The sequence below is a fragment of the Lagopus muta genome, chromosome Z (assembly GCF_023343835.1).
Source record: "Lagopus muta isolate bLagMut1 chromosome Z, bLagMut1 primary, whole genome shotgun sequence".
Taxonomy (NCBI): Eukaryota; Metazoa; Chordata; class Aves; order Galliformes; family Phasianidae; genus Lagopus; species Lagopus muta.
Genome location: NC_064472.1, coordinates 29,618,838 through 29,639,325, shown reverse-complemented (window position 1 = coordinate 29,639,325; position 20,488 = coordinate 29,618,838). Strand labels below are relative to the sequence as shown.

The 20,488-nt window shown below is 38.4% G+C and overlaps 1 protein-coding gene across 13 annotated transcripts in view; it reads left to right on the top strand.

Moving 5' to 3' along the window:
- PTPRD (protein tyrosine phosphatase receptor type D) overlaps positions 1 to 20,488 on the top strand; it is a 1,217,200-nt gene that overhangs the window by 847,091 nt on the left and 349,621 nt on the right. The window contains exon 1 of one of the 13 annotated variants that reach the window (XM_048930992.1): positions 5,475 to 5,866. The exons of 9 other annotated variants lie outside the window; for them this stretch is intronic. The gene's annotated coding sequence lies outside the window, so the exon portion shown is untranslated. Of the gene's footprint in view, positions 1 to 5,474; positions 5,867 to 20,488 lie in introns of those variants that run through there. 3 more of the 13 variants (XM_048930993.1, XM_048930996.1, XM_048930994.1) reach the window with 3 other exon arrangements.

Genomic DNA, 20,488 nt, shown 5'->3' with positions numbered 1-20,488 from the left:
AAGCAGTCATATAATATTACTACACTAGCTGATGTATGCTGACTCTGATTGTAGTCAAAGGTGTGAACTGGCTAGCTGTCATTTATCCACTCTTTCCTTTATTAGATCTCATTTTCCTTTTCTAACAGAAAATATCACACATCTCTCATTTAGTTCTTTGCTGCTGTCATAATAAGCTAAGACTACTTTTTTCCCATGAAGGCTACATTTTGAAATAAGAAGAAAATAAAGGGAAAATAAGAAAAATAAAACAAACAAATAACAAAATGAACACCTAACACCTATTGTACTGTGTTCAAACGGAACACAAATCTTGAAGCAGACCTCCTGCACCTGTGTGCGTACATGCATTGCATATACATGCATGATATTTTAAAGAAAAATAGCACCAGATTGTGTTCTGTACTCTAAGTACATTCTTTTTAAATTGTTAGCAGAGTTCTCACTACATCTAAAATACCCCAAATACTCTAGCAGTAAAAGACAAAGCTCCTCTATCTACAAATCTTATTTACAGCTTTCACTACATATGGTGCTGTTTATTTTCAGTTTGTGGCAAATACTCTAGTGCACTTTGATAATGCTCATCCTGCTTCATCACCTCCAAGTCCCTATAGATCTTCATGAACTATGCAATTAATTACTAGTTTTCTAGGCCTCCAGCTCTCAGCTCTTTTTGGTTTAAAAAGTAAATAAACAAATAAATAAATTTTAAAAATAGCACAAGGACATAATGCAAGTTTCTATAATTATTCCCTTTTTTTTTTTTTTTTTTTCTTCCTTAGTGGTAGAAACAATCAAGCCTGATTACTTTGTATTTATGTACTTCACCTTCTGGTTCTACCTCCCTTATCTCACACCTTTCACTGCTAACTTAGCTTCTTTCCATGGGGATTGGGGTCTGTGGTACAGCATGTAGTGGTGATGTGGCTCTGCAGAGCAAAGACGCAGGACCAAATACAGACCATCTTACTGGCTAACCACTGTGGTGGAGTAAGTAGTTGACTTTTACTTGCTCCCCTTTCCAGAGGAGAGACAGTAAGGTCAATCTTCTCTGCCTAACAAATCCTAATTTCCACAGCAAAGAATATATCAGGATTTGAGACTATTTGAGTCCATCTCTGAAATGAATTTAAAACTTTCCAGGTAGATCATACAACAATATAAACCCGCATTTCTTTAAGGCAGCAGATACAAAAATAGCAAATGTTCAAAAACTGTCATCAATAATTACACTAAGATGGCCTTCTTCTTCCTACTCAACTTTCCTCACTTAAGAAATTCAAATGAATCACAAAGGTTTACAAAACAAAGACAAGTGTAAAGGATGTCTGCTAAGGTTGCTGATGTACTGAATCAGCATTTAAAAGATTTGTACTCAGTTGTTACTGAAATATGTTTTTTGCACATAGACAACACGTGTTTACTTATCTAGAACTTTCTATTATCTTTAATAATAATAGTTCACCATATCTCTGGATTACAAATGCAGGTTTTCAAATATGAGTGCAATAATAACTCAGGAAAGTTTATTGTAGTCACTTTGTAAGCCAATCTATAACAGATGCATCAGTGTTGTTTTGGGATGTATCATCTGTTAGAGTTCATCTGACACCTTTTCATATATTACTCATAAATAACTGCAATAATAATAAAACTACCATAATGCATACCATAGCACATTTAAAAAAAAAAAAAAAAAAAAAAAAAGAGAGAATAATGTAGCAAATAACTTTTTTTTTTTTTTTTTTTTAATTCCTCCACTCCTTGCAGTATAGTAATCTCATGATCTCATGTCCACTGGTCCACTGATTCCAGTTGTTAGTGTCTTCTTACTGTGCTTAAGAGCTTAGTGGGATACCTTTTACCAGAGACACAATCCAAGGAAGAACAGCCAAGAGGAACACAGTGCTGCAAACTATTAATAGAGTACAATTTAACAAATGGAATTCATGAGACTGAGAAATGAGGCAATATGGCTAGTCATCTGAGTTACATTTTAAATGTTATGACAGAAGTCACCCAGGGTATGGTCACAGATAGGCATTCTGATGAGCTGAAGGAAGCCACCAGCTTGTTCTTCTCCTCTGTTGTCTTTTAAATTTTAAATCTACACATTCATTCTGCACTTCAAAATAAAAATTATGCTGCTAGTATACAGCCTCAGTGAAGACATACATAGTAGGTGCATGAACGGGTGAATAGGGTTTCAATAATTAACTTTGAATGATGAGAGAAAGATGTTTTTTATAAAAAGTCAGAAGGAATATGTGATACTCAGTTTCAGGTAACAGAAAAGGTGCTTCCTTCCTTCTACCTCTCCCCCACAAAATAAATAAATAAATAAAAATAAAAATCTTCCAAACCTAATTTAATTACCATCTTAGAGATTGTTCAGCATCTTACAAAAAATATTTCAAAGTCAATAAGACGTGTAAATGTTTTACATTTTCCCAAGTCAGTGGCACACTAATCTCACAGTAATGTACTGATGCAATCTTGGCAAAAATAGAAACTAGTGTAAAAGGCTGTGTTTGATTTTTTTATATATATTTAAAGAAAAAGAATACACTTTAATATGTAGTTTGTAATGGATGAATTATGCTCCTTGATGTTATATTTCCTCTGATAATGAAGAAAAAAATTAAAGGTGTATTATCAAATCATATATATATATATATATATATATATATATATATATATATATATATATATATATGATTTGATAATACACCTTTAATTTTTATATATATATGTTTGTAATACACCTTTATTACAAACATATATATATAATATATATATTATATTACATACATAGGTGTATGTAATACACCTTTAATTTTATATATATATGTATATGAGTGTATATACACATAGGTATGTATAGGAGTGCACTACTATCCTATGTATAAAATCACTGATGACACCAAGGCATGATACACACTAAATATTAAATACATCACACCTTCATGTTTTTTACTTATTTATTTATTTTTCAGTAATGAATTTGGATTGTTTTCGGTTTTTCTTTTTCTTTTTTTTTTTTTTTTTTAATATTATTATTATAATTTATTTGGCATCACTACAAAATCTGGAAAATTTATCAATTATATTTACTACATCTGCTTAATACTGAATAGGATGAAATACATTTGTTCCTGATGCATGCAGTGTTGCTTACTGAACAGGAAAAAGAGTAACTTTAAGATAATGGAAAGCTAAATGTAGTCCCAAAACTCACATCCACATTGTGATACCACATGAAAAATATAAAACTCATGGTTTTATTGCTTGATTATTCAATGTCACGCGAGGATCACAGTTTGAAGAATACTAAAACAGCTAAGAACAGTGATAAAAAGTGCTGGGACATGACATTAAAACCTGAAATGCCTATTTAGAATTGCCATTTCAAAACACATAACAACTCTTGCAGTCATTGGAATCAAGGGAGCAAAGGTGAGAATTTTTGCTTTCTTAAATCACATGTATTTCAATGAAGATAAAATAACAATTTGATTTTTTTTTTTTTTTGCTTGCTTTACTTTGAAGCTGCTAGTTGAACACTTCATCTTTCATTAAATACTCTTTTCTGACAAGATGAAAACTAGTTATCAATGCTACATCTCATGTTTATTTTTTCAAACAAAGTTGTTTTCGTACAAAGTCATTCAGCTTTTTGGAAGATTATTTGGAAGAGGCTAGTGCTCCTTTAAGAGTAAAATTATGTGGGGTACTACTGTTCATTCTGTAAGTGGAAGTGCCAAAAGCAGACAGGGATTTATAGGACTGGAAGGGAACATTGTTTAATCTTGGCTTTTGTCAGAAATAGGCTTCGCTATGGCAGCACTACCTTCCAGTGGACATAAAATATCATTGTATGATAGAAAGTATTGTAACACCTCTCCTCTTCTGAAAAGTAGCCACTATCTGCCACAAAGTTTGCCAGGATCTCCATGGCTGACTTGAGTCAGGGGCTTCACAGCTGTACTGGGAAGTCTGGTTCCAGGACAGAAGTAACAGCCTGGAAAATATGCATCTATCATTGCACAATCATGAAGTCAGAACGCCCAGTTATGTGCCATCTATCCTAAGGGACTTCTGCTGCTGCTTTTACTGACAAGTGTTTTATTGTGTTCATCCTGACACCTTACTACCCTTTTACACGAGAGGATCTGAGGCATGGAAGATACGTGCTCTGGGCTTCTGAAGAGGCTTATTTGCTAACAGTGAAGTATTCCGAAAGACTTCTCGTCAAAATCCTGTTGTTTCCATCTGGTTCCTATACACTCTTTCTTCTTTACAAGAGTTCGATGAGATGGGACAAGAAAAGCAACTTTTTCTCAGCTCAGCTTAGAGCTCCACGGGCACGAAATCTGACCGTTCCTTGGGGAGAAGTTCAGAGAGCTTCCAAGTACAACCGCGACCGCGTGCGCCAATACCGCCTTGTAATAACGCTCCTAACAACCTCCTGACACCCCTCCTCGAACCGGTAACCCCAAGCATTTCTTCAGTCGCGCGTAAAACGGAGCAAGATGTTCCGCTGAAGAAACACTTCAATTTCTGAGAAATCCACTTACCGAGGGAAGTTTTGAGGGAGGGAGACGACGAGCATCGCGACTTGCCAAAGTCGGGGGGTCCGGACAGCCAGGAGCAGCGCGGCCCAGCCCTGCCCCGCCCGCTGCCCGCCGGGATGCGCCCCGGGCCGGAGCGAAGTGACGTCACCCTCCTTCTCCGCCTCGCCTCCCCCCGCGTGTGTGTGTGTGTGTGTGTGTGTGTGTGTGTGTGTGTGTGTGTGTATTCTTTCGGCGTGGGGTTCGCGTGCCCCTCCAGCCGGCGGGGCAGGCTAGACTGGGCGCTGGCTGCTGCTGTTCCATCCAGGCAGAGCTCGTTGCGTCGCTCATTCCCTCACTCTCCCAGAGGTCGGCAACAAGCTTTTCCCAACACTCGAGGCCGTACATATCCTGCGATCCACACAGCCTAAGAGGATTAAAAACAAACAACAACCAACCACCACCAACAAACCGCGCACAAAACAGAGGGAGGAAGAGAGTGCCATCTCCAGCAGCGCGTTCGCCGTACCGCTTGTCCCGCTGCCCCCGCGCTCCCTCGGAGGAGCGGGCGGGCAGGGAGGGGCCGGGGCTCTCGAGGAAGGTTCCCCAGGATTTTTGTACGCCCCGCGCAATCCCCCCTTGAATTTGCTTGCACAGCACTTTCTTTTTTTTTTCTTTTTTTTTTTTTTTTCTTCTCCCGGAGGATGGCCGGTAGAGTTGGAACCTGGGTGGGCGACCTCGCTGCTATTTGTAGTCAAATAATCTGCTGAAAGAGAGAAGAAGGAAGAAAGAAAGAAAAAAAAAGGCGAAGGGGGAAGGAAGAAGGAGAGAGAAGGGGGAGGAGGAGGAGGAGAAGAAGGAGGAGGAGGGGAGGAGGAGGAGGAGGGGAAACGGAGCAGCGGCTCGGGAACAGAGAGCGCGCCCGGGAGCAGCAGCAGCAGCAGCCAGCGCCGCAGGAAGAAGGAGAAAAAAAGAGCGGAGCGGAGGAGAGGAAAGGAGAGGGGGCGCTCGAAGGAGAGGCAGGCGGAGACCTGGCTCTGCTGGATGCTGGATTTTCGGACTCTCGTTGACTCTCTCCTACTCCTCAGCGCCGGAGTGTGAGACTCGCACCCGTGCCGGCAGCAGCGGCCGGCGGCTCCGCTCATAGCTGCTGCTGTTGCAGAGCTTGGATTAAATTGGGCGCCTTCGGAGACAAGCGTGAGCAGCGGGAAGAGGTAGCAGCGGGAAGAGGTGGCGGCGGGAAGCGGCGGCGGTGGAGGGCGGGCAGGCAGCGGCGCTGGCTGCCGCTGGGACTGGGGAGCCAGCATGACCAGGTAACCGCTTCTCTCCTGACCCATTTTCTCCACTGCCGCTCCATCGCGGCCACCTCTCTCGGCGCGTTTGTGCGTGTGAGCACGCTTAAAGATTGTGTGTGTGCGGGTGTGTGTGCGTGTGTGCAGCGCGGCACACGTGTGCCTCGAGCACGACTCTACCCCGGCTGCCCCGGGGCTCCCCTCAGGCAGCTGCCAGCCCTCTCTTCTCTTCTCTCCGCTCCTCTCTAGCGGGATCCAGCCCAACAGCGAGGCCTGCTTGGGAAACGAGGAGAGTTGTGGTGTGCGGCGGGGGGTGGGGGTAGGATGAGGGCAAGTGATTGATCAGAGTCGACGTTTCCACTGAACTGCCACTCTGCACGGGAGGGGGGGTGGGGGGGGAAAAGGGAGGGGGGAAATCTACATGAATTACGCTTCGGCCGTTTGCTTTGAAGGAAGAATTATTAATATTAATTATTGCATTTAATCAGCGTGGAGGAGGGAGGGTGCAGGAGGGATCTGAGGCCAAGCGTCTGCTTCAGTGACGGGCGCGTGGGGCGAGAGGCCGTGAGGGGCTCCCGGCTGCGGTCCGAGGAGGGCTCTCTTCTCCTCCTCTTCCTCCTCCTGTCTTGGCGGAGCAGGGAGGCACGGGGATGCAAAGCTTTTCACTGGTTAGGCTTTTAATTTCTTTGTTTACTGTCCCGAAACCACTTAAAAGAGCACATCGGGTTGAAAACAGCGTTCTTAGCGTTGATGTAGAGGCTCGAAGATTTGTTCAGAAAACTTACCAGCTCCCTCTCCCTCTACGAGGACTTCTGCTGCGAGCAGACTCTCCCAGACCCGCGAACAAAACAGTTGTTCCCTTTCACTGAATTCTTTTTTTTTTTTCACGTTTTCTCTCTACCTCCTCCCTTCTTCCCTCCCTCTCTCACAGAATTTTTTTGTTTAAGCTGCCGCCACTTACCCTTGGATGTATAGCTTTTGAGTGCCTGCTCCTGCTTGGTACTTCTTCAGACTATTGTCATGCGTATTTTATTTTTTTGCCCAGCTTTTGCATAGCTATTGCTTCACAGAGGCATGATACTTTCTTCGCAGGGATGATAGTTTTTTGTGTTCCCAGTTCTGACATATGTAAAAGGGTCAGTTCATTTACACAGAGCAGCTAGAGGTTAGTATTTATGTGCTCCTTCACTTGTCACCTTAAATTGCTCTCTTCGAGATGAGTCTGTACATACGCTTTAGAGTTTCCTGTCTGCAGAGGTGAGCTTTTTTCATAAAAGCCATATTTTCATAAACTTAGAATGTATTATAGGAAGTTATGATTATTGTCTTAGACTTTCAGAGATTGCTTCCACCTTCTGTGAATAATAGGGAGGTTTATTGTAAATTTTTTTGCAGATATAGGAAAATGTATAGTATGTAAAGTATTTTTCCATCCTCTGGTACCTGTTAGTGCTTTCTAATGTTATAATGGTTAGTACTTTCTTACATTGGTATAAAAATGTACAGCATATGATATGACTTTCTGCTTGGTTGAAAGCACACAAAGCTCCTAAAATTCTCAAACAGTGCAACTCTGAGGAAGAAAAGATTCTTCCCTCTCCTAAGCATGATGTACTTGCATTTACATATGCACTTGCATTTTACTTCAGGTGGTAATTTTTTGGATAGTTTCTCTGAAATCAGCCTCATAAAATCAGCTATTGCTGTTTTTGTTTTTTAATGTGCAGAATTTACTTCTGTCCAGTTTAATAAATTCAGCTGTCCAATTTTGACCAGTCAAAATTATTAAAAGCTGTAGATGTATTAGCAAGGAATTTTGAAGGAAATGAGTTACTTAGAAAGGAAGAGGGATTTAATGAGACTTGTTACAGGAGTAGCTTTCCAATTTTAGTTTTGTCATTTGTGGTAATATGGTGAAGTATATTTAGATTTCTTTCAGTGCAGAAATGATGTATAGCTTTTCTATATACACTTTAAGTGCTGAAAGCTTTGCCTAAGTAGAAGACTTCTACTCTAAGAAGGAATTAAGGAATTCATTACTGTTTGTGTGTGCTACAGCAATCTGTAAGGAATAGTGTGGAAAAGAAAATACTGCTTCAGTATTCTTAGACTTCAATAAAGTATCTTAGAATTTACTTTTAGATTCACCAGTCACGTTAACTTTAAAATAATAGAACAAAGTAATATGAATTAAACATCCTTTTCTGACTGTTATGTAACTCAAAAAGCACCATTGACAGCAACTAAATGAAGGACAATAAGTCAGTGTTTAGTACTACGGGATGATTTATAAAAACAGATATGGGAGTGTATGAAATAATGAAATACCCACTGTTTTTAATGTAGTTAGTGATGCAGCTTTCATTTTTCCAATTGCCCTTCATTTCTACATTTGAATAAAGCACAGACAAAAACTACAAGAGCCAGAAAAGGAATCCCTCTTCATCTTCTGCTGTGTGTGTTAAGCCACTAGGGGCCTGTATAAACTGCTCTCGTACAGCACATACCAGTACATGGCATATGCTAACAGTTTCACCTGACATTTTTTCCACAGATAACTAACATCAAAAACAATATTGTCACTCACTTATTCCTTAGTAACAAATGAGACTGCTGTTATTGAAGACATACATACAATTTATGTATAATTTTGGAGATTTTTTGCTCTCCTTCATCTGTATGCCCAGTCCTGTATGCTGTCCAATACAGTTTTTTCCTCCTTGCACTCCTGACTACTGTGGCAGCTGGGAAATAATGCTGACTTGGGAGGTGCAAATTTTGGACAAAGTCAGACTCGTATGTTTCTGTGCATTTCGTATTTTCTGTAAGCTGAAGAAATCAGGTTTGTTGCTTTTGTGTTTCTTCTATTAGATTAGTAATGGTACTGTACAATGCAAGTGTAGAGTTAACTGATAAACTAAACAGGATTACTTTAAGGCGGGAACAGACATAGATTGATGGTGTATATAAACTAGCTTTGAAAGTCTTACACAAGTTTGCAAGTGTGCAGTCTCTAAGACTTTGCCTAGAGAGTACTCAGCATTTCTGGGATCTGGGCTGGAGATGAGCTGTACATTTTTGAATGTCAGTTTCAGAAATTTAAAGTTGACAAACCATAACATTCTTGATAGACATTAAGCAATAAAGTCAAGTATGCTTACAGTGTTCCGTTGTCAGTTCGAAAAAACTGAAAATCAACAAGACAGACAATTTGTAAAAGAGCACAGCTGAAATATTTGCATATTGGATTTCCTTCCAAATAAACTTCCATTTCTAAGCTCCTTAAAAATTCTTATTTAAAAGGATTTTCAAGCCGCATCAGTGTAAGGTCGTACAATCAAAATGCAGTCTCCTTGTGCTGTGTGATTTTTTAAATAAGCTTTCTTTAAAACTGCATAGTTCTATATTTCATACGATGCTGGACCAGTTACAGAAAGGGATTTCTTGTCACATTTCTGACAAGTTGTGCAAATATTGACCGAGTTTAGTTTTTTGAAATGTGTGTGTGAATTTATGTAAAATCCTGATGGAATTTTACACTTTAAAGGTCTTGTGCAAAGGCAGACATCTGAGGAAAACTCTAAGTTCTACTGAGTGTTGGTAAACTAACGTGGTGTCTCCAAAATGCAGGGGTTAGGTGCTTCATTTGTCCTTTGAATATCAAGAGAAACAATATAGTACAGGACCATGAACCATCGTGTTTCACTTCAGCATAAGATGAAGACAATTTTTTTAACCTCCTGTTTTTTAACACTTGAGGAACAGGTACTGATAGTGGCAGTTTAAGGCAAAGATACATAATTCTCTTAGTATTTTAACAAGAGATTGCTTAGGCTCTAGACCTATTTAATAACAGTTGGTCTCAAATGGTCAACATTTGATATTTTAATGAAAACTAAATTTCATATAGTCTGTGAACTATCTACATTATCTGCTCAGTAATTTTCTTTACGAATGGCCATAAACGAGGCTAGCGAATGAATGTACCATGGCAATTTGTTAACCTAAAGCTGGAATCCATGTTCTAATATACTATTGGTGATTTAATAAATAGGAACAAATACGAATAGCTATTTTTCTTGGAGATCTGCTACACTGAAAGTGCCAGTACAATTGAAGAAATCTTACGGTGTATAAAAGAATTGCATGAGAGTGCTTTGCCTGTAAATTCCATTCCAATAAGCTTCACTTCACTCGTTGTTTAAGCTGCTGTGCATTGATAGAACCATATGTCTAGTATTGCACAATTTTAGCTTACATTTAAAAAGCTCAGATGGCTTTTGGTTTGCAGCTGATAATATTTATTAAAACACTGCATGTTCATGCCTTCCTATAGAAAATGGTCATCTAAAATGCAGTGAACATAGAGATAAAATAAGATGGTTTATTTGCAAATAAAATGGTTACATTAAGTAAATTATTGCATAAATACTGAATGCGTTGCTACTTAGAAGATCGTTACTATTCATTCCAGTTATTTAAATTCATTCATAGAATTATCTATTCACAGTAACTATTCTATTTATCAGTTTATTTTTTAAATCTATCAGTAAATCTGCATAGTCTACACTCTTCTAAAATAAAAGGGCTTGCAGTTTGAAGTGTCTTATGCTTAATTCCATGATATCCTTTTCTGTAAGCTCCGTAGCACAGTAACATTTCCCACCCAATAAATAAATTAAAAATACACAAATGGTAAGGTGATAGTGGGAGCTGATTTTGCAGTAGAGTTCCCAAACACGAAAATACGGGGATTTTTGTGAAGATCAAATCCATTGTTTATACCTGTGTATTTTATGTCTTCCTCCTGAAAAATTCCTTTGTATAAGACAACAAAACGATGGAATTTCAGGCACTTTGTCTTATAACACTTGAGCACATGTCATAATATGCTATAGTGCCTTGTGCTGTACTTCTATATAATTAAACACAGCAAAGTTATTTGAGTTTTCCAATAATTTTCTAATTAGGGAATCAGTGCACTGGTATACAAAATAAGTTGCTGTTTGCAGATGATCAAAATGGTTGTCCGAGTTAGTGCCAGCTGAACTGTTCACATATGTTGAAGTCGGATAATGCATAGTATTGCTCCAAGCAGTTCATCAGATGCGGTAATGCAGGCAAGTGTGTTGCTCCTTTTTTTTTTACAGTTCGTAGTGTTCTGGAAATTGCGTATCCGTGTGTCAGAGTTTAGTAAGCGATGTGTAAAATCTGACTTTTTAGGTGGAAGAATTGGCTGATTCTCATAATGAATTTAGTCCTTGCCAACCTGACTGAAACTAACAGGTCAGGTCCTAAACTGATGAAAAATTATATATTCTTCTTGTAAACATGCTCAATCCCAATTTCAGAGTCTCAGCTTTGTTCATGTACTGGTTTTATCTGAAACCTGGCTTTTTTAATACTTGTTTTGACTCAGTAAAGGACAATTCAGACATTCCAGTCACAATATTTCAGGTGTTCCAAACTTCATAATTGTTTTCAAAGTTTGAACTTGATAATTCCACTTGCTTTACAGTACTGATTAGATTAAAAAAATCTGTAACCGTTTTTGAACTATCTATAGGCTATGTTGTATTATAAAGCCTTTCTCCAAAATCTGAAATCAGTGCCCAAGAAATAAAGAGACTGCCTCCCCACGCTTCTGCCCCCTGCTTCTGCCCCTCCTTTCTCCCCCACTCTTCTTCCCCCTGTCTCCGCTGCAATTTTCAAATTTGAGATTTCTGCATCCTTTATAAAAATGAGGAACATATCCTTTACTGAACTTTTAACACAATGCTTTTTACTTTATTATTATATTTTATCAGGAGTAATCTTATTAAAGTTACTAAAATGTGTGGAAAATGTACCTACTTTTTTTTCTCTTTATGCCAGAAAGAAGGGTTTAATGAGAAAGATGTGTGTCAAAATTACTTGCAATGAATACAAAGATAGGATTATTTTATCTGTGTTCACTTCAATAATTAAATATCTGTGAATCACATTTATAATTTCTTTTACTTTTTACTGTTCTTAAAGGAAGGAGTTTCTTCCTATCTGGAATTTATTATACACAGGGATGTCCTTTTTAAAAAGATGGTTTGTAAATGTAGGACCAGAAATTTCCTGCCTAGATTTTCTGTGCTATGAACATGAGCTGCATAATTTCCTTACACTGTATGGCACATTTTATTGAAATCCTTCTTACAGGTGTACTGTGTATTAAAGTATGAATTTGCTGGTTTTTTTTTTTTTTTTTTTTAATCAATAAACAAAAGGCTATATTTTGCTTACAAGAAGAATCAAATTTTAAAAGCATTGTTTCTGTTCACTAGATTAGAATTTTCTCTGCTCACGCGTAGATAAAAGTCAATAGTTTGGCTTGGAGTACACACATTAAGGGTTTCCTAAAACAGTATTCAGAATGCAGGGCAGGAAGATTTATTTATTTATTTGTTTATTTATTTATTTATCTTTGGGATGATAGTGTATCTTAGAAAGCTGCTTAACTACTGCCCAGTGCAGCTGTCCTTCACTGAAAGATTAGGTTTCAGGAGCAGTGATGGATGTTGAATGCCTGCAGCCAGTTGTGGGGTTTGTTCTGAGGTCAGCGATACTGATGGAGGATAGGAATTTACAGTCTTAAGTCTTTACACCAACATTTCTGAGGAAAAAAGAAATAAGCACATTCATTGTACTTCAGAAAGCAACTTGTTTTAGTGAGAAAATGTGAGTATATTCGAGAATAACAGGGACGACTCTAGTAGTGAGAATGCTCTTTTGTTTCACAGAAACACCCAGAAATAACAGTAAAAGCTAAATACAGTAATGTGACTTTATTTAGAATAAAAATGTAAAGTCTCAGTTCTGTGCGAAAGCATTTGAAATTTACACTGTTGATTTGTTAATTCTCTTGCTTCAGATATGCTAGTTACCCAGATTGAACATATTCCCTTTTTCTCATCTAAAAATGTTCTGTATGATTTTGTAGAAAAAAAATGTTAGTTATCACCAGCAAGTGTAACTAAGGCAAATTGGATATTCATTGGTGATGAAAACATAGACATAGTATTTAGTTTTATATTTGTTTTGTGTGCATATCACAATGCCTGTTGTGATCACAGTGGATAAATTGGATAGCTCTGACTCAAGCATTTAGGGTAGTTTGTTAAAATGAGACTTTCAGACTTTGTTTTATTTTTAAACTACCTACCTTCCCTGAACTATTGCAGTTTGCTCAAGAGTTATGGCGATAACGATTTACTTAGTGAATGTTGGCAAAGAAAGGCGCTCAACTAAATATGACGTTATTTGTTAAGTTTGCAAACTTTCTTGAGTTGTTTGTATTAATTTCTACCTTAATAGAATAGATAGACTTTTTTCCTTCATGCTTTAGAATGGCTGTCCTAATAGGCTCAAAGCTGTCAGTGCTGGTGAAAAAGATTTCCTTTGGCAGTAGCATTGTGTGGATCAGACTCTTTGTGCTTTTTCTTACATGACAGCAGCTTTTATTTCAGGTAATCTTAGTAGTGATAAATTCAAATATGGAGAAGAAAGCTTAATAAAACATTTGTTGAATTGATTTATACTATCTCATAAATTAGGTAATAAAATGCGTTTTGGTGGAAAGAAATATGAATCCACCAAGAATCATTTTGAACAGTATGCATTGCGGAAATGGAATTTTGCCAGATGCCTATGTATTCTACTTACTGGCAGGATGCCATCAACTTTATTTGGAAAACTGTCATTGCTTAAGTAATAAATATTCACTATTTAAAGATTTATTTTACTATAAATAACAGATGGGCTCTTTGATCAGTTGTTGTGGTTCTTCTTTGTTTAGGGTTTTTTTTTCTTTCAATTTTAGCCTATTTCATGAAGACTGGGAATTTGTGAAATTATCATTAAGTGCATCAATTATCTATTCTTGATTAGTGGAATTTTCCAAACATCAAAATAATTTTGCTAGCCTAGCTTGAAATGTCTGGTATTTTTGGATATTGTTTTTGCTTTTTTGAGAAGCCTTGACGTTTTCTATTTTCCGTTCACTTGAAAGAAATTTTTTTTAACATTAACCTAAAGAAATACGTGTTTTAGCTGGCATTTCAGATACTCCAGTGCAATTTTTTTGTTTGTTTGTTTGTTAAAAAGAAGTGGATATTTTTTAATGGGTAAGCCAAATCTACAGAATTTGCATCTGTTGCATCTGTTTTCCATTTAACATTTTCAAAAGCTACCTTAAAGAGTCACATGAAGTTCCAGTATTTTGACTAGATGAAAATTTTACATATATCAAGGGCAGAAGGTATAGCTAACAAATGGTAGCTAATACCTGCAGGAGTAAATATACCTCTGTAAGAATCCTAACATTTCTTTGATTTCATTTTGCAGCATTACAATGACTGGTTGAAAAACAGAGTGTTAAGGCTGTATCACTGGTATTTTAGTTAATTGAAAAATTTGTGGACAGTTTTTGGGCTACATAGAATAAATGTTGTATATGCCTAAAACCAACATGCTTTTTTCCAACTTTCTGGCAGTATTTGATGGAATAAATATGTGTCTTTCTAGACAATGTAATCCCTAAAAGAACACTTAGTAGAACTGCGTTCCTGGCTGATTTATTCATAGGATTGCTTTATTATCTATTGCACAAGGGTAATATTATTCCAAAGGTATTAGAACACATGAAAGTAACTACTGGACTTCCAGTAGTAATACTCTATCTTTGAGCAAAGCTGTTATATAATATCAGTCTGTCTGCAATCTAGAGGAAATATATTTATTTAAGGTGCAGTGGCCTTAAAACAGTGTTGTTTCATCCTTGCTGATCTCTGCACAAGTCTGTTGGAGAGGGCAGGGGGAGATTAATAAAGAAGTTAAAAGTTAAGAGATTTTGAGTTATGTGAGGAAGAAGGGTATGGTGGGAATTTTAAATTTTACTGTGAGTTGAACGAGTTCAGTACTTAATATTGTTTTAATAGATTTGTTCTTAAACTATGCTACTGATAGGTATGCTCCATTTGTGGCTTTTTTTTTTTTTTTTTTTTTTGTAAAAATGTGAGGAACATGTCAGTGCAGTGTAAAATTGTTGGTTTCCTAAGTTTACTTCATACTACAAGCACCCATCAGGAAATTAAGTGGAGATATTTTCAGCATTTTGTATCTATGATCTCTGTTGCTCAGATCTATTTTATTTTTAGTGTGAAAGCACACTTGAGGATGTTGAGGAGCTCTGGGATATGAAGAAACCTGAATTCACCCACTCAAAAGAGTAGAGTATAATTTTGCAGCCTCAGAAATTTCTCATTAAAGCAAAATTGCAGATTTCATTGCTGTGACTCGGAGCGTCCCTTCCTTTCATCTTCTTTCCCCAAGTTTCCTTCTCCCTGTTTTCACACTTATGAAAGCATTTCATCTAGTGATCTTCTGTATGGAAAATGATGAATTCCAGTCTTCATATGTTCATGAGGAAATACTGATACATATTTAATTCCAAGTTTTCCATACTGTAAATTATTCTCAAATTTGAGTCTTTAGACGTCTTTCAAAGGTAACTCACTATAGTAGTCTTTATTTCTCATTGTTAGATCATATGTAACATTGTGAACTCTTGATATTTATGTCATCTTCATCTCAGAATGTTATCTAATTTAGCATATTGGTTCTCTATTTGTTGTTTCCTAGAAATCTCCCTGAGGAGGGATCTTCATTAGGATCTCAGAGGCTTCTCTTAATTTTCTACATCTTCCAAGTATTACACTCTCGTCCTTTGTGCATTTTCTACATCTTTTACTTATTTACAGATATCTGACTAAGTGTATCTATCCGACTAATTAGAGATATCTAGAAAGCAATTTTCCAGTGTAGACATTTCTTTCCACTAGCGTCAGATAATATATATACTTGTACACACACTGCTTTTGTGAAGGTATTTGAACAACTCTTGGCTCTCTATTTAAAAAAAAAAAAAAAAAAAAAAAAGAAAAAAAAAAAAAAAGATGTGCTCTCTGTTATGTTTTGGATACAACAACATTACCCTTTGTTTCTCCTTTACTTTCTCAACAACTTCCTATTTTTCATATCAGAAGGCTCTGAATGCTAACTCAGCATGAGTGAGCAATGTGTGCTTGCAGCTCATAGTACCAGCCAGATCCTGGGCTGCATCAGGAGAAATGGGGCCAGCAAGTCCAAAGAAGTAATTCTGCCCCTCTACTTCGGTTTTTAGAAGATTCTACCTGCAGGACTGCATCCAATTCTGGGGTTCTTAACATGAGAAGAATGTTGAGTTCTTGTAGTAGGTTTAGAGTAAGGTCACAAAGATGATCAGAAAGCCAAAGCACCTCCTTTACTAGTACAGACTTAAGAGTGCTGAGGTTTTTCAGCCTGAAGAATCACAGAATCACAGAATCACAGAATTGTAGGGGTTGGAAGGGACCTCCTGAAATCATCGAGTCCAACCCCCCTGCCAAAGCAGGTTCCCTACACCAGGTAGCACAGGTAGGCATCCAGGCAGGTCTTGAACATCTCCAGAGAAGGAGACTCCACCACCTCCCTGGGCAGCCTGTTCCAGTGCTCCGTCACCCTCACTGTAAAGATGTTCTTGCGCATGTTTGTGCGGAACTTCCTATGCTCCAGTTTCTGGCCATTTCCCCTTGTCCTGTCTCCACTCACCACTGAAAAGAGTCCGGCCTCGCCATTCTGCCCCCACACCTTAGATATTTATAGACCTGGATCAGGTCCCCTCTCAGTCTCCTTTTCTCAAGGCTGAACAGACCCAGTTCACTCAGCCTTTCCTCATAGGGGAGATGCTCCAGGCCCTTCACCATCTTCGTGGCCCTCCGCTGGACTCTTTCCAAGAGATCCCTGTCTTTTTTGTACTGGGGAGCCCAGAACTGGACGCAGTACTCCAGATGAGGTCTTACCAGGGCAGAGTAGAGGGGGAGGATCACCTCCTTTGACCTGCTGGCCACGCTCTTTTTAATGCACCCCAGTAAGCCATTGGCCCTCTTGGCCACAAGGGCACACTGCTGGCTCATGGCCAACCTGTCGTCCACCAGGACACCCAGGTCCCTTTCCGCAGAGCTCCCCTCCAGCAGGTCATCCCCCAACCTGTACTGGTGCATGGAATTATTGCTCCCCAGACGCAAGACTCTACACTTGCTTTTGTTAAACCTCATCCAGTTTTTTTCTGCCCAGCTCTCCAGCCCATCCAGGTCTTGCTGAATGGCAACACAGCCTTCAGGCGTGTCAGCCAATCCTCCCAACTTCGTATCATCGGCAAACTTGCTGAGGGTGGCCACTATCCCCTCATCAAGGTCATTGATGAAGATGTTGAACAAGACCGGACCCAGCACAGACCCCTGAGGAACACCGCTAGTTGCAGGCCTCCAACCGGACTCTGCACCACAAGAAGAAGACTGGTGGGACATTATAGCAGCCTTTCATTACCTGACAGGTACATGAAGAAAGTTTGAGAATGTATTTATTTATTTATTTATTTATTTATTTGACAATGTCCCCCACAACATTCTCATGGAGAAGCTGGCTGTCCATAGTTTGGATGAGCATACACTCTGCTGAGTGAAACACTGGCTGGATGGCCAGGCCCAAAGAGTTGTTGTCAATGGAGTTAAATCCAATTGGTAGCCAGTCACAAGTGGTGTCCTCGAGGGCTTTGTACTGAGGCCACTCCTGTTTTACATCTTAATTGTTGATGTTGATGAAGGGATTCAGTGCACACTCAGGAAGTTTGCAGAGGACACCGAGCTGGGAGGGAGTGTTGAACTGCCAGAGGGTAGAAAGGCACTATAGAGGGACCTGGATAGACTGGATCAATTGGCCAAGGTAATTTTAGTTTCAATAGGACCAAGTGTTGGGTCCTGCATTTTGGTCACAAAAACTTAACAGGCAACATTACAGGCTTGGGGAGAAGTGGCTGGAAAGCTGCCTGACAGTGAAGGACCTTGGTGTACTGTTGGACAGCTGGCTGAATATGAGCCAGGAGTGTACCCAGGTGGCCAAGAATGCCAATGGCATCCTGGCTTGTATCAGGAATGGTGTGGTAAGCACAAAAGAAATCCTGCCCCTGTACTCAGCACTGGTGAGGCCCCACTTCAAGTACTATGTTAATTTTGAGCACCTCAGTACAGATAGGACATTGAGGTTCTGGAGCAGGTCCAAAGAAGGGCAGCAAGGCTGGTGAAGGTCTTGGAGAATATGCCCTATCACAAGCAACTGAAGGAACTAAGGCTGTTTAGTCTGGAAAAAAAGAGGCTGAGGGGAGACCTTATTGCTCTCTTCAAGTACCTTAAAGGTGGTTGCAGTGAGAGTGAGGTTGGTCTCTTCTCACTAGTGAGAAGGGTGAAGGATGAAGGGAAATGGCCTTAAGTTGCACCAGGGTAGGTTTAGGTTGGATATCAGGATGAAATTCTTTACAGAAGAGGTTGTTAAGCACTGGAATAGGCTGCCCAGGGAAATAATTGAGTCACCATCCCTGATTGTGTTTAAAATCTGTTTGGATGTGGTGCTCAGGGATATAATTTAGTGGTGGGTTGTTAGTTGGAGTAGTATGGTTAGGTTGCGGTTGGACAACAGATAAGTAGGCTTGCTTAATGTAACAGTTCTTTTGGCTTTTTGTGTCTGGAAAACTCAACTATAATAATAATAATAAAAAAAACTCTTCAGTGCCATTTTTGTGTGAGTCTCTAGATTCAGGAATAAGATATTTAAATTTACTTCTGCATAACGACTTCTGTGCAGATGTCGCATTCCAAGTGTTTGTATTATTCAGATAAATTTTGCTTTCCTCTGACTGAGGGAGGAAGTTTTTATTGAGACAATGCTGATTAGTTTTTGTCAAAGATGACTTATAAAGGAGCTGGAAGTTCACATTCCTGTTAGATATTTCTGGAGATAGGTTCCCATGCTTTCAAGCTCACTTAAATTCCCAATTCTCCATGCAAAATAAGGCAATGAGTTTTTGAGGGGAGAACATGACTTTGTTTCTTGAATCTGCCATTTTATTGATAGGCATAATTTATTAGACACTGTTGTATCCACTGTTTCTTAGCATGGCATGTTACTTTTAAAAATTTTTTTTGTGAATTTTAAGGCATGTTCTTGCTGTTCTTACTTCACCAATGTAGTTATTATTCCACCTACTGAATTTCTGAGATTATACTAATATTTAACAATGGCTGCTTTTCTTGACTTTTCCTGTATTTAGGGAGAAAGAGTAAAGATTTTCCTTTTTTTTTTTTTTTTTGTTTTTTGTTTTTTTGCAAGTAGATTATTGCTTCCGCTGAAGATATAGTTTTATTACTGGATTTTTGGTGTTGACTGGAGTTGTGTTTAATTAATTTTTATATGGACTTCTGGCAGCTTTCAAGGATGAGTTAAATTTTCAACTGCTGGAGGCAAGCTGAGGGAGTAGAATTCTGCTGGGTATGGAGTTGTGGAAGCTGAGAATTTACATTTTGCTGAGAGTGTAGATACATTTTTAACAGTGATTTTGGTTTCCCCTTTTTTGTGTGTGTGTGTCTGTGTGTGGTTGAAGCTTGTCTTAGTCTAAGTAGAGTCTGAGGCTTCTTTCAGAATTAAGTTTTTGACCTTTTGGAGATTGTGTTCAATTCTTTCACAGTTTCAGACTTCTTATCTTACAGAGATGAAACAGAAATATTTCTCGCTGAGACTTTGTAATTCAGAATGTGCAGCAAATTTCATCAGTGTTATGTCTTTTTCCAGGTAGTTCAAATATTTAGTGGATTAATGTTTTGATTTTTCAGTTCTTAGTTTTCTAATGCACACTGTTTCATTTTTCTGCATTTGAACTAGATGAAAGTAATGACATCCAGTTTTTCTTGTCCTTATAATCTTCCTCCCTTTTGATAAAGTGCTGATGCTTTTTCTGTTTTCCTTACTTGTGTGTAGATTGAGAGAAAGACAGAAGCTTTTTCTCGAATAATTCTTCCAATAATATTTCCCTGAAGATATTAGAATACTCTACAGAAAATTTCGAGTTCTCCTTTGAAGTATTGTGAAAATATCTTTTAAGTTCAGCAATTCCCTTTCAAATTTTGTCTGTGAAAGCAGGATGGCTATTTTCTGATAGTTCTTAAACCACTGTATAGGTGAAGGTTGTCCTCAAAATACTGTGACTTCCTTCTCTTTTTATCAGAACTATATATTTTCTAGACATTTTGCTAATTGTATGGCAAGCTTAAATTAAAAGTTACAGCTCTGAGAGGGTTTAGCGTGTGACTGCTATTCAAATAACTGATCATTTAACTAGCTTCACTGGAGTGTGATGATGCCCAATTGCTTTGATAACAGTCTCAAATTACTTCATATTTTCAGATGTGCAGAGTCTTAGATCTCATGTGGAATACACAATCAGGCAATCTTCATATATAGCTACATGTTTCCTTATTAAGTGTCTAGGTTTGTTGGTGTACAAAATACATACTTCTGAATTATTAGCTTTTACTTGAGCTACCAAAAATAGTTCTGCATTTTCAGAATGGCTCAGGTGTGAAGAAATTGTACATTTATGGATCACAAATTCACTGTCCAGGCAGAGAGTTTATGGAGGTGTGCAGAATGTTGAAAATTATTCCAGTAAGCTGTGCTTTGTAAAAATCCTGTTACTATTCTATTCCT